The sequence below is a fragment of the Neolamprologus brichardi genome, chromosome 18 (assembly GCF_056152115.1).
Source record: "Neolamprologus brichardi isolate AB-2024 chromosome 18, ASM5615211v1, whole genome shotgun sequence".
In the NCBI taxonomy this organism is placed as follows: Eukaryota; Metazoa; Chordata; class Actinopteri; order Cichliformes; family Cichlidae; genus Neolamprologus; species Neolamprologus brichardi.
In genome coordinates this window covers 30,410,329-30,421,818 of record NC_142121.1, presented here as the reverse complement: position 1 = coordinate 30,421,818, position 11,490 = coordinate 30,410,329, and the positions used below count along the sequence as shown (strand labels likewise).

The following is an 11,490-nucleotide window of genomic DNA, read 5'->3' as shown; positions in this document are numbered from 1 at the left end:
ACCTCAGGCATGCCACTGAGCTGCTGAGTGATGCGCTGTTTCCATTCCAGTGGAACTGGGGAGTCACCAAAATTGAAAGTTATGGTGGGCTCTTGGAAAGACGGAGTCTCTGGAGTTCTCTGGGGTGGTTCTGACTGTTTGGTCTTGTTGTGTTCCTTTAATAGGATGGTCTGATAAGCACTAACCTCTGCAATAGTACACTTGGCAGGGATGACAATGTCGTGGTCAGACTCGTTGCTTATAATAACTGGCAACTTGTGGGGCCGCCGCTGGGGAAAGTCAACCAAACCGGCTTTAAGTAGCAGGCCACCGGGCAAGGGGGACGATGACGGGTACTCAATGACAACTGATTTTTCATCCTGAAGGCCCTTGCCAAGGGCGACTCCCTCCACCACTACAGTTGAACCAGCTGGAATGACTTGAGGCATTTTGCCTAGTAGCTTCACTACTCCCTGATGGTTGTCACTTGTCTGCTTCCGTCTCAACTCAATGATTTTGAAAACTACTTTGTAGCCATGTGGGAAGGGTTGACGATTGGCTAAGTCAGTCTTTGAGTAGATGTCGAACAGTACATCTAGGGTGTTTGTGCCTATGAGCATGAGGGATTGTGAAGTGTCAGGGACGATTAAAGCAAGTGTGTTTACATCTACTGGAACACCTGTAAAGTCCTTTGGAAAAGTTATGGTCATTTCTATATAGCCAAAGTAAGGCACTAGCTGGCCATTCGCACCTTCCACTTCTAAGAGGTCATGTAGTGGCTTGATCTTCTGCTCTGAAAGGTGCTGCTGGTAAAATGACTCAGGAACAGTGGTAACTTGGGAGCCTGAGTCAAGAAGACAGTTGACTTCTTCACCTCTCACAGTCACTTTAGCTGTACTTCTGGCACCAATCAGCTGTTTAGGGAGTTGGAAAGATTGTTTCTTCTCTGAATGGTTTAAGCCAGAACATGTTTGTGCTTTGACAATCTTTTCTGGGGTACTTACTTTGTTAACCTCAGCTGTGATTTTGTCGCCATTGTTTACGTCTGAGGGACGTTGTTGACTCTCCTCAGCTCCTGTTTGTCCCACAACAGGAACTGTTAGTCGTTTAAAGGTGAAACTGTACAATGTCGCGCTTCCCACTGGCGTTGTTTCTCCTCCAACTGCTTCTTTTTTTCTGCTACTAGGTTGGGGTTAGCAGGGCCAACACAGCATGGAGCGATATGTCCATCTTCACCGCAGTTGAAACAATACCAGGGCTTGGGTCTGCCTGTTTGCCTCTTTGAAGTCTGTCTTTGCATACGTCCATCTACATCATGTGGCTTTGACATCTTACTCTGCGGCTTCCCTACAGATCCCTTGCTGTTTGCAAATTTTGTCTTTTTCTGTGACATAAATGTAGTCAGTTGACTTTGCAGACTCGCCACCTGCTTTCGCAGATCCTCAATAGCAGCAATGCCACTCTCATGTTTCTCCTCTGGTTCACAAACATGTGCACCCTGGAACTGTAACTGAGTTCTCTGCTTTGTGGTGCCAATGTGTTTTCTCATACGACTAGTTTTTGCTTGCTGTCGATCTTCCTCAGAGCGAATCATTAACAACAGATCTGAGAATTGGGGTGGGCTGCTCTTCTTTTGTTCAAGTTGCAGGGCGCTGAGTAGGTCGTTGTCCCAACATCCCCTGCAGAACTGTTTAAGTAGGTGTTTGTCCACTTCTTCACATGCGACTCCCCCCCTCTTCATGGCTCTGTTTAATGCTAGCTGTAGCCGGTGAAGGTAAGTGGATGATTTCTCACCTGGATCTTGAAGGGTGTTCAGGAATTGAGCGAAAAGCTCCTCCCCATCTTCTACAGTGCCAAAGGCAGAATCTAGAAGCTGCAAATAAGTTGCAGGTGGTGACTCGGGCCGTAAACTCTTAACTATATCAGCTGCTGGTGGGAGCAGGCTCTCATGGATCTTTCTGGATATTTGCAGGGGGGACATGCTGGGATCATTTTGGAGCAGTGCAATTTGTGTGCGCCATGTGTCATAATCAGTTTCGTTGTTAGGTCTGGGAACCTTACCGGAGAAGGAACGGAGTCTCACCTGGGACTGGATGTGTGGGAACACATCTTGCCTTCGTACGATATGCTCTACCACGACCTTCTGAATGTCAGGTGGGTTCAAGTCACTTACTGAAAGGGACGCTGCTCTCCTTCCATTAGTGAGGGGAACATGATCAGTAGCACCAATATCATTTGGTGTAACATCTGAATGTGAGGTGTGACACTGTCGCTCTTTAGGAGCGGGCGGAGATACAACAGTGGTCTCGACATACGTGGGAGAAGGTTCTTCAGTGGTAGGTCGCATGGCTTCAACATCCTCCCCAATCTGACACATCATCTCCTTCAGCACCTCACCGTAGTCTTTGCCACTCAGCTTGGCTAGTTCCTTGAGTTCAGCCAAGTAGGTCTTTGTAACATTACTCCCAACCTTGGTAGTGTACATGCTACTGAGTGTTTTAATTTCATAGACAACGCTGGGATCAACTTGTGCTGTGTACGTGTATGGCAAACAAGGTTCTAAACCTTCTAAGGCTGAACTGCTAGAGTATTCAACGATCAGGTTTTGGTAGAAGTCGGACAGTGAATCATCAACAAAAAGGACTCTTGCGATTTTACCATACTGTTTCAAAAAGTCAATGACGTGTTCATCTTTCTCAGATACGTGTGTTATCCCAGCGACAACAACCGCATTAGGTATTTTGACACCAGACTTTTGTATGAAATCCATGCTGGTCATCGCCTCAATATTGATGCTCAAATCAAATGGCTCCTGGCTGGCTCGCCACTTCTGTAACCAACTTTAAGGTATAAAGGTGAATTACAGCGCAATAATTACTTGGGCTCGTAATAAGACCCTGGCCAGAATCAGAAGACACCAAATTCGTATGGAGCCAAAGTATTGAGCAGCAATAATGACCTGGACACAATGTTAACTTTTGAGTAGCCACTCTTGTATTGTTACAAGGTATAACAGATATTTGTCCAATTTGTACAGATAAAGAAAAAAAATAAAATAAAATAAAATAAATAGTGTGCACACTCAAACAAAATAAAAGTACTCGTTGGGGCCCTTTAAGAATTTAGAGTTAAGCTGGCGATAGCAGACTTCAAAGGTCCTTGTGAGTGTAATTGGAATGTATGAGTGTGTGGTGTGTATCTTCTTTTGGGGTAGATCGTCCTCAAAGTGGTTGGCTCGCCATCTATCACAACCGGAATATCGTCCTGGTCCTTGGACTTTTCTGTCCTCTCCAAAAAACCTGACCTATAATCCAGGTCATAAAATGTACATTCTAATCAGTCTGTTTCAGATGCATTGTTTAAGGTTAAAATACAAAATCAAAATATTGCATCAACCTCATATTCATTGCATTAACATCTTAAATCTTATCAAATCTCACAGTTCTGTTGTACAACATTCAATTTTCAAGTATATCAAATATGAGAACTAAACATCTAAGTTGCTCAAATTTCTCTATTCACGTAAACATTAATTAAACAATACTTATGGTAAGTAACCATTGACATTCAAAATACAATACACCATAACAAATTCAGAACTATGTGCAAATAAGCAACAAAATATACATGTGAGTTCAGTTCAGAGGTATTAAAGCAGTGTGCTTAATTTCTCCACACTATAGGCCTATTCGTGAGAGAGAAATGCACTAAAAATTACCCTCTAGGTTACTTTAAACTCACAGTGAACTGCCAAAAATTAGCTTTAGAGCGGCTAAGAACATGTTGCTCACCGTTGCTCTGTTTCACAAAAGCCCAACACACACTGGTGTCGGAATTGCAGCAGCTCTCCGGATGAAAGGTGAGTGGTTAGCCTGTGAGACACCAAGCTAGCATTAGCGTGATCACGACGGTAAGTCTCTACAACTTTTTTTTCCTTCGGAATAACACTTCTCTTACCGACGTTGCTTCTCTCCTTCATCCAGCCACTCGACTCCGGATTTCCAGCAGGTAAGTATGCTGGCTTCCTTTCCTCTCAATTCTGAGTTTTTCCCTTTCTTTTGTCCGTGGATTTCTCGATTTAAGTAGCAGATGCCTCCACTCCTCTTGCTGAGATGAGAAAAAACCCGGGAACTCCATGCCCCTTCACCTCACTTCCTGGCTGACAGGGTCAATGCGGCCTGGGTAGGCTCTGATTGGTTGCTGAGCTAGTTGCCCTCACGTGGGGTGAACTGAGAGGTGCATTCAATGGTCATAGGAAATATGACGCTTTGTTGGTGTGGACAGTTAAAATAAAGAGAATAAATACTCTTTCTTCTCTATTATTGGTGTAAATGTGTTGTTTTTTCCATCTGGGCTACACTTGCTCAGAGGGAATTGTCAGATTATTGGGGTTTTGTTTTTTGTCAACTAATACACAGCTAATCTTATTGGGCACTCTAAATTGATTTTTTTAATTAATAAAATCCTAAAAAGATTATATTGTGAATATTGCCTGTTTTTATTGTCACACAAATGTCTACATTTTCAGCCTAGACTGAACACGTGTGTGTGTCATTGTATTCAATCAAAGATTTTAGTAGCAACTATTGTATATGGCAGATGTTTTACTCTGATTACACACAGCCTCTGTAGGAGTAGGTCACAGATAACAGGTATTCATTTGTACATTTGACCTCTGACCTCACATTGATACAGGATGACAGGATATTTGTATGTAAACTATAATGTGATATTTAGAATCCACATATATCCACATATATTGGTATATAATCTCCTAAATGTTGCCAAACTGACCAATCTGTAAAGTTGAGGTTACCAAAAATTGTGTTGAAAGTCAGAACCCATCACATGGGTTAAATTACCATTAATGTTTGGGTTAAGATTTCTTCTTATTATAAAATTACATTTATAAAAACTAGATTCAAAACAGATTTTCTCAAAAAATCTTTTTATTGCCATAAGATACCTGAACATAGACAGCAAATTCATAAAAATCTATCAATGAAAGTAAAATACAACTTTAAAAAAAGTATATAATTTATTATATTATATCCATTACTTCAAATCAGTCTTTTGGTTACATCACATGCAAATGCATGTAAACACAGATGAAGACATGGTATGTAATGCCTTCTCTGTTCTTAGAGCAAATCAAATTTAAAAAAAAATCTCAACTTTAAAAAAATGATGAATTGATGATTACCTCCGCACATACATCAACACTTTGGAAAAGTGGCAAGAGGGAATCGCCCTCTAAGATAATAGCTAAATGAGCCCTCATTCATTTGATCATATTTGGTTCATGTCCTGGGATTCATCTGTTCCTGGGATAGATGACAGTGTGAAGGAATTCCCAAGCTGGGCGCATGACTCTGGGTAGCTTGCATCAAAAACAAAAAAATGCTTTGATGCAGCCATCAACAGACCTTAGACTCCAAAACACGTTGCTTGCATTAACTGAACTTTCAAAACAGAGCTACCTTAAATTACACAATTGAAACATATGTGTATTGTTTGTGTATTTATACACAAACACTCATATATATTCAAATGATTTAAAAAAAAGTCCATTTACCTGTTACTACCACACCAGATCTGGTCGTTAGTACTTACTGGCTTGTGTAGCCACTATGATCCTGGAGCATTTCCATTGTGTTTTGGAGTTTGTACGTGCTTTGTCTCTAGGGGCCACCGTAAGTATACTTTTGTTTATTCACGCCACATAAAATCTAATAAATAAATTATAAAATACAAAAAAACTATTTACATTTCAACTTTTAACTTTTTAAATTTTCTGCTTTTTCCTTTTAAACAAATTTCAAGTGAAACAACACAAAACACTGCAAACCACAGCACAATAAAACATAAATTAAAATATGCAAAACAAAAAGAAGATGCACATTCTCTGTCATATAGGTCTGGGATGATTTTTGGGAGAGTGTTTTCCTGCTTGGAATCGCATACATAGGATTCACTGCATGGATAAACTTTCTGAATCCTTTATCATCCACAACTGAAAATAGTTGTGGATGATGATGACTATACCTTTCCAACGTGACGATGTTGTCTCTTGTTGTTGTCCCTGGCTCGCTATCTCTCTATTTCCCTCCCGCTCTGTTCCTGCTACTGTATTATATGCTACTATGCTACTATATTAGATGTTTTTTCTATGATTTATTTTATGATTTGCAAAAGGTTCTCCCTGAATGTACTTTTTTCATTATTTTTGACTCCTCGAGGACACCGTAGTAATGTGATCGGAACTTCCATAGAAAAAACAGATTCGCTCTTTTGAAAAGGTAAAATGTGGTTTGTGCTGCATTTGTCTGCATTTTTTGTTGTTATTGTTGTTGTTTCCAATGCTTGTTAATGTGCTGATGGTTCCCTCACTGTTTCACAAACTCTATTATGCAGATTCGAAAGCAGTATGATTTTATTCTATCTGTCGTTATGATGCACGATAATATTATCGGAAGGTCTTTATAGTACCAAAAAGAGGAGGAATAAAAAACTGCTTAAAGAGTGAATTGGATCACATACGATTTGATGAGTTGCAGTGCATTTGTAAAGTTAGTGTTTAAGTTTAAGTTAGTGTTGTCAAAGTTCAAAGTGCGCTGCATTACATAATCAGACGTTGCAAAACTACACCCACACTGTAAAAAAAATCCGTAAAAATACAGTACAATCTACTGTATAAACGTGAAGGAATTTTCCGTATTAATAATTTACAGGTATTTTTCTGTATTTCTCAACTACTGCAATGCATTGTGGGAAAAAGAACCCGAAAAGGAGGGAAAAGTAAGCGCAAGAGCAACCATTAGGCTTCTTTCAGGCTTCATCTGGATTTTGGACTCTGAAGTTGGAGAAACTGCCTTCAAATTTCTGTGGTAAGTATTAAAACTCATGTTTCCTTTTATTAAAATAAGGTTTTTTAAAAGACTCCACGTTTTTATTTAGAAAGAAATGTTAATTTATTTGTTAACTGGTTTCGGCTGTCTCCAGACAAGTCAGGAATATTTTGCTGACTCATTTTTTAAAATAATTGTTATTTAGGTTTAACATGACTTAAGCTTTCCATTTTAGTTAATGTTAAAATTATTTTTACTGTGATACCGCCAGTTTTTCCCTTCAGTGGCTGAACAAGTTTTCATATTATAGTTAGCTGTCTGTGTCTCTCTGGGTATTACACAGCTGTGACTGCTAACTAGCTAATTAGCGAAAGTCAGCGATGTGGATAACTGGGAAAAGTGAGAAATTTATGGTTCTAGAAATTATTCTAGGACTCTAATAAGTACTGTATCAATACCTGTGTTTTACAGTTGGCTCTACTGTACACTTTAAAGGGTTTCAGGCAAAGTTACATTAACCCTAGTTTAAGCCTCAGACCTTCCTGGCTGACGCTAGCAAATGCTAATGTTAGCCTCTGATTTGGGCTGCTAAAGTAAATACTTTTAGCTAGCTGACCAGCATAGATTATTTCGGTGGTTAACAGACTGTAGTGGTAATATTATTGAAAGTATAATTTCACCTCAGCACATTTACAATTATGTCTATTTTGTAGCACATAGAAATGTTTAGTTAATATTTACAGACAGACACATTTTCCCTGTAACTGTGTTTTTACTCCAACATTTGTTGAAAATGTCATTTATGAAATGCTGAGCAGCATTTCTAGTATGTGGAATATTTTTGTCACTCACTGTGCTAATGTGATTAAATACTAATAATTATTACTAAAAAAAATTCAATAATAAATCAATAATAACTATTTCTTGATTGAACTATAATGTAAGCGCAGTGCTGGTGTGCAGGGTATTTATATGCCTTGTGGGGGATGCTGACATATTATAAACCTTTGTGTCTATATCAAGCTTTTAGCCAAATATAAGCAGAGATATTTGTATCTTTCTTAAAAATCCAGATCCTTATAGATTATTTGAGAAATGGATCAACAGCTATCACTACTTGAAGCACTCTAAGTCCTGCAGTGGAAAAATATCCCTTATTTCACCTTTGATCACACACTTTGGTTTTCCAGTGCAGAGCAATGGCCAAGAAAAGGAAAGACTTCCCCGAGTGGAAAAAAAAGATGAAGATACAAGCTGGTGATGATCCAGAGCAGCTGGTCTCAGGAAATGAAGAAAAACCCTGATCACCATCTCTACAGAAACAAGGTGAGTTTAATGTTGTGGTTGATTTAGTTTTTCAAGGTATGTATGTTACTTTAATTATAAACTGCTTTTGTTGCAACCGAATGGTGTTATATGTATGCAACTCTACGTGAATTATAATCCTTTGTAGGGCTGTGTGATATGACCAAAATCTCATATCCCAATATAAGACATTTCTCTCCTGATAACGATATATATCACAAAATAGTGCATTTTCTGTAAATTCTGTGATTCTTGGGCAACTCGACTTATGTGAAGTGTTTTCAGTTGGGCGTCGTGTACCTGGAGTTGAGTGTTTTGACCGATGCGTGAAACTATACATATTTAGACATAAGTTTAAACGGCCGCCATTTTCTTTCCGAGTATTTATTACACGGCGTGCTGCGAGGAAAAGCCTGTTCTAACGTTTGAGTCTAAGGATTATTTTGAGCACCTGACAGCTCTTTTTTGCTTTTCATTCGTAAACTCTCTCAAAACTCTTTCATGTGATTCTTGTGTAGGTGGTTAAACAGGTTTGTCGTGTTTGAGTGGTGGTGGGGACCAGTTTGTGGCATAATTTGCATAGTACAGTTTTCTGGGGTGTGTCAGACTTTTCATAACCAAACCATTTCCATTGCCCCTCGTTTAACAATAAGGTCCTCGACTTGTTTTGACTGGTCCTTCTGTTTGGAGCTAGCTGGTTCTGCCTCATCCTTGCTGGCCATGCTGGTATTCTCTGTGCCTTCATCTGCGTGGTGACTGTAAGCGCCATTTATAGTTACTTGATGTTTTTATTTGAGGTCATTTGTTTGATGCATATTCTGAAAATTTGTTTGAGAATAATGTATATCATTTCAGTTTATTTTGAAAAGTCTCAACAAAAACTTGAGCTTTATTGTGAAAGGTTTATGTGGAAAATAAACAAGCGGACAGTGGAGCCACACAATGGTTTTACCGTCATTGTTTGTAACGAAAGTACGCGTAAAAACAGTCACTTGTCCGTCCATAGTGTGGTTATTGTAAGTATAAGAGAAAGAGAGAACTTTAAGAAATAATATAGCAACTACAGTGACCATCAAAATCATGAAAAAAATATTGCCGTAAAGAGTTTATTTTGCAACACCACAAAACAAACAATAGTGTATAATATGAAACAATAGACATTTTTTATATCGTCATCTGATATATATCGTCATATCGCACAGCCCTAATCCTTTTTTGTTTATGTTGTTTATGTTCTAGGTAAAAAAAAATATAAAAATACAAACTTTTTAAAAATGTCTTGTTGTTTCTCTTTTTTTCCTCAGAATAAATTGCAACTAGTCTCAATGGCTGACATGGAGGAGCAACACGTTAACCCCGACTGCTGCAGTTTCTGTATGAACTGAGCAACTCTGAAAATCCAAGGAAAAGCTGAGTGTATTTTATTTAAAGGTCAGATGGACCTTGATGTACTAACATGCAGGCTGCATTCAGGACTTTGTCACACTGGTATATGAAGAGTGGTAACAAGACTTTGTAGTAATTTGTCTTACTATTGTCTTATTTGTTGTGATTTAGGGTCTGTGCGCACAAGCAGAGGTTTTTGTTTGTAACCGTAACCTTGTTTTCAGAGCCTTGTCTAACATCTAATGGTCATGAAATATGTCAGACTTTTTCCTCTACTTAAACAGCTAAGAGCATTTGAACACTGTGGAGAAAAAGGTGTGCATTAAGGATTTTGAACTATGATGTTTAAGTGTTGTCATTGCTGAGGATTCGTGGACACAGATCCTTATTCACTACGCTGCTGTTTACAGTTTAACTTTTCATCAGAACAAGCACTACTAATTGTACTTTGCTCCTCACTGACAAAACAAGTCCAGCAAATACACTTTTCTCTTTAAGTTTGGGACAGTAATCTGTCTTAATTTATTTTGTGTTTTAGTTATCATATGGGGAAAAGTCCTGTGGTTATCCATCCGTCCTGTTCGAATAAACCCAAAGTTCAGGAACATCTTCTTTAGATCTGTTCAGTTTTGGCACCACTTAAACAGTCAACAAATTTTGACTCAAGTATGTTATAGTATGTAAGGTAAAGACCCCAAAGAGTTAATCTCAGACAAATGTTCACACAAATGTGAATTACATTCAGTTCATTAATGAAGTGAATGTAATTCAGTAATCAAAGGTGTTTGGCTATAACTGACTACATGTGTATACTGTATCATAAGTGGACAGACATGGATGTAAACCACACCTTAACCATTTGGCTGAGGCAAAACTACCACAAGGCAGTGATCCTAACTAAAAGGTACTCTGGATATTATTAAATATAAACATATCGTTAAATATGACATTTTTTGTTTGTCAGGTGTCCTGTTTGAAGAAAACACTTGGTAGCCACTTGAATGAATGTAAATAAACACATTTACATGAGGGCAACCTGATTCCAAGGAAATAAAAATGCTCAAATTTGAAAACTTGTGAGTTATTTTGTTCATGTATCAGCTGTTTAGTCGTTTTATGACAAGATGGATGCTGTCATTATATTTTATAATGTGTTTGAGTTAAGGAGAATAAAAGAATATTTAACATTCATTGTACCAATGTTGTTGTGCACGAAGCACAAATTAATTTAAGTTTTAATTTGTAAATTTTTAAGTACATGGTGTACTAGGTTGTAATTGCATAGAAATATACGTTTAAGGATATAAAGAACTATATTTAATGAGTTACAGTGAAAAGGAGTGCTTGGAAATAGTAATATAAACAGAAATTTCAATTTTTCTATTAACGGAAAATATCAGTTAATGATACAGAAAATATACTGTGAATAAACGGAATTTTCCATTTTATAGCTGAAGGAAATGTCCGTAAATAGTACAGAGAGTATACTGTAAATCTACAGAATCTTCCATTTTATCATTTACAGAAAACTCCGTCAAACATCCGTAAAAAAACAGAAAATGTACTGGCAGAAAATTACCAGGACATTTTCCGTTTTTCTACGGAATTTTTTTTTACACTTGCAAGTGTAATGAAGTTTACTTGCTGATTCATGCATGTGTGACAGGTGTGACCTTAGTCTGGGAACCGCCCCTGGTGGGCGGAGCTGGTCTTCGCTCCTTTTATAAGCTCAGGTGTGGGCAATTAGGTATACCTCAGCAAACCTGAAGCTGCCAGTGCTTGGTCCCAGTTGGGCAAGTTTGTGTTTTTAACTTCTTTCCATGAAACTCTGTCAGAACGGTGGGAAACATTGCGTTCCCGTCAGAACAGTGTAGTGGACTTCACCGCCACTGACCCACATTTATTAGGGTGTGACGCGAACTTGTGGACAGAGTACCGAGCTGCTGCTTTGCCCAGTGGATTTCTGGCTGCG

General features: G+C 38.4%; 1 long non-coding RNA gene across 2 annotated transcripts; it reads left to right on the top strand.

Moving 5' to 3' along the window:
• Positions 1–6,220: 6,220 nt before the first annotated feature.
• On the top strand, positions 6,221–10,591 carry LOC148097810 (uncharacterized). 2 transcript variants are annotated; one of them, XR_015716830.1, is made up of 4 exons: positions 6,221–6,278; positions 6,758–6,866; positions 8,018–8,153; positions 9,437–10,591. It is a non-coding gene; the product is annotated as an uncharacterized LOC148097810 (long non-coding RNA). The 2 variants fall into 2 exon arrangements; XR_015716829.1 differs by having other exon boundaries at positions 6,237–6,278; positions 6,711–6,866.
• Positions 10,592–11,490: the final 899 nt, after the last annotated feature.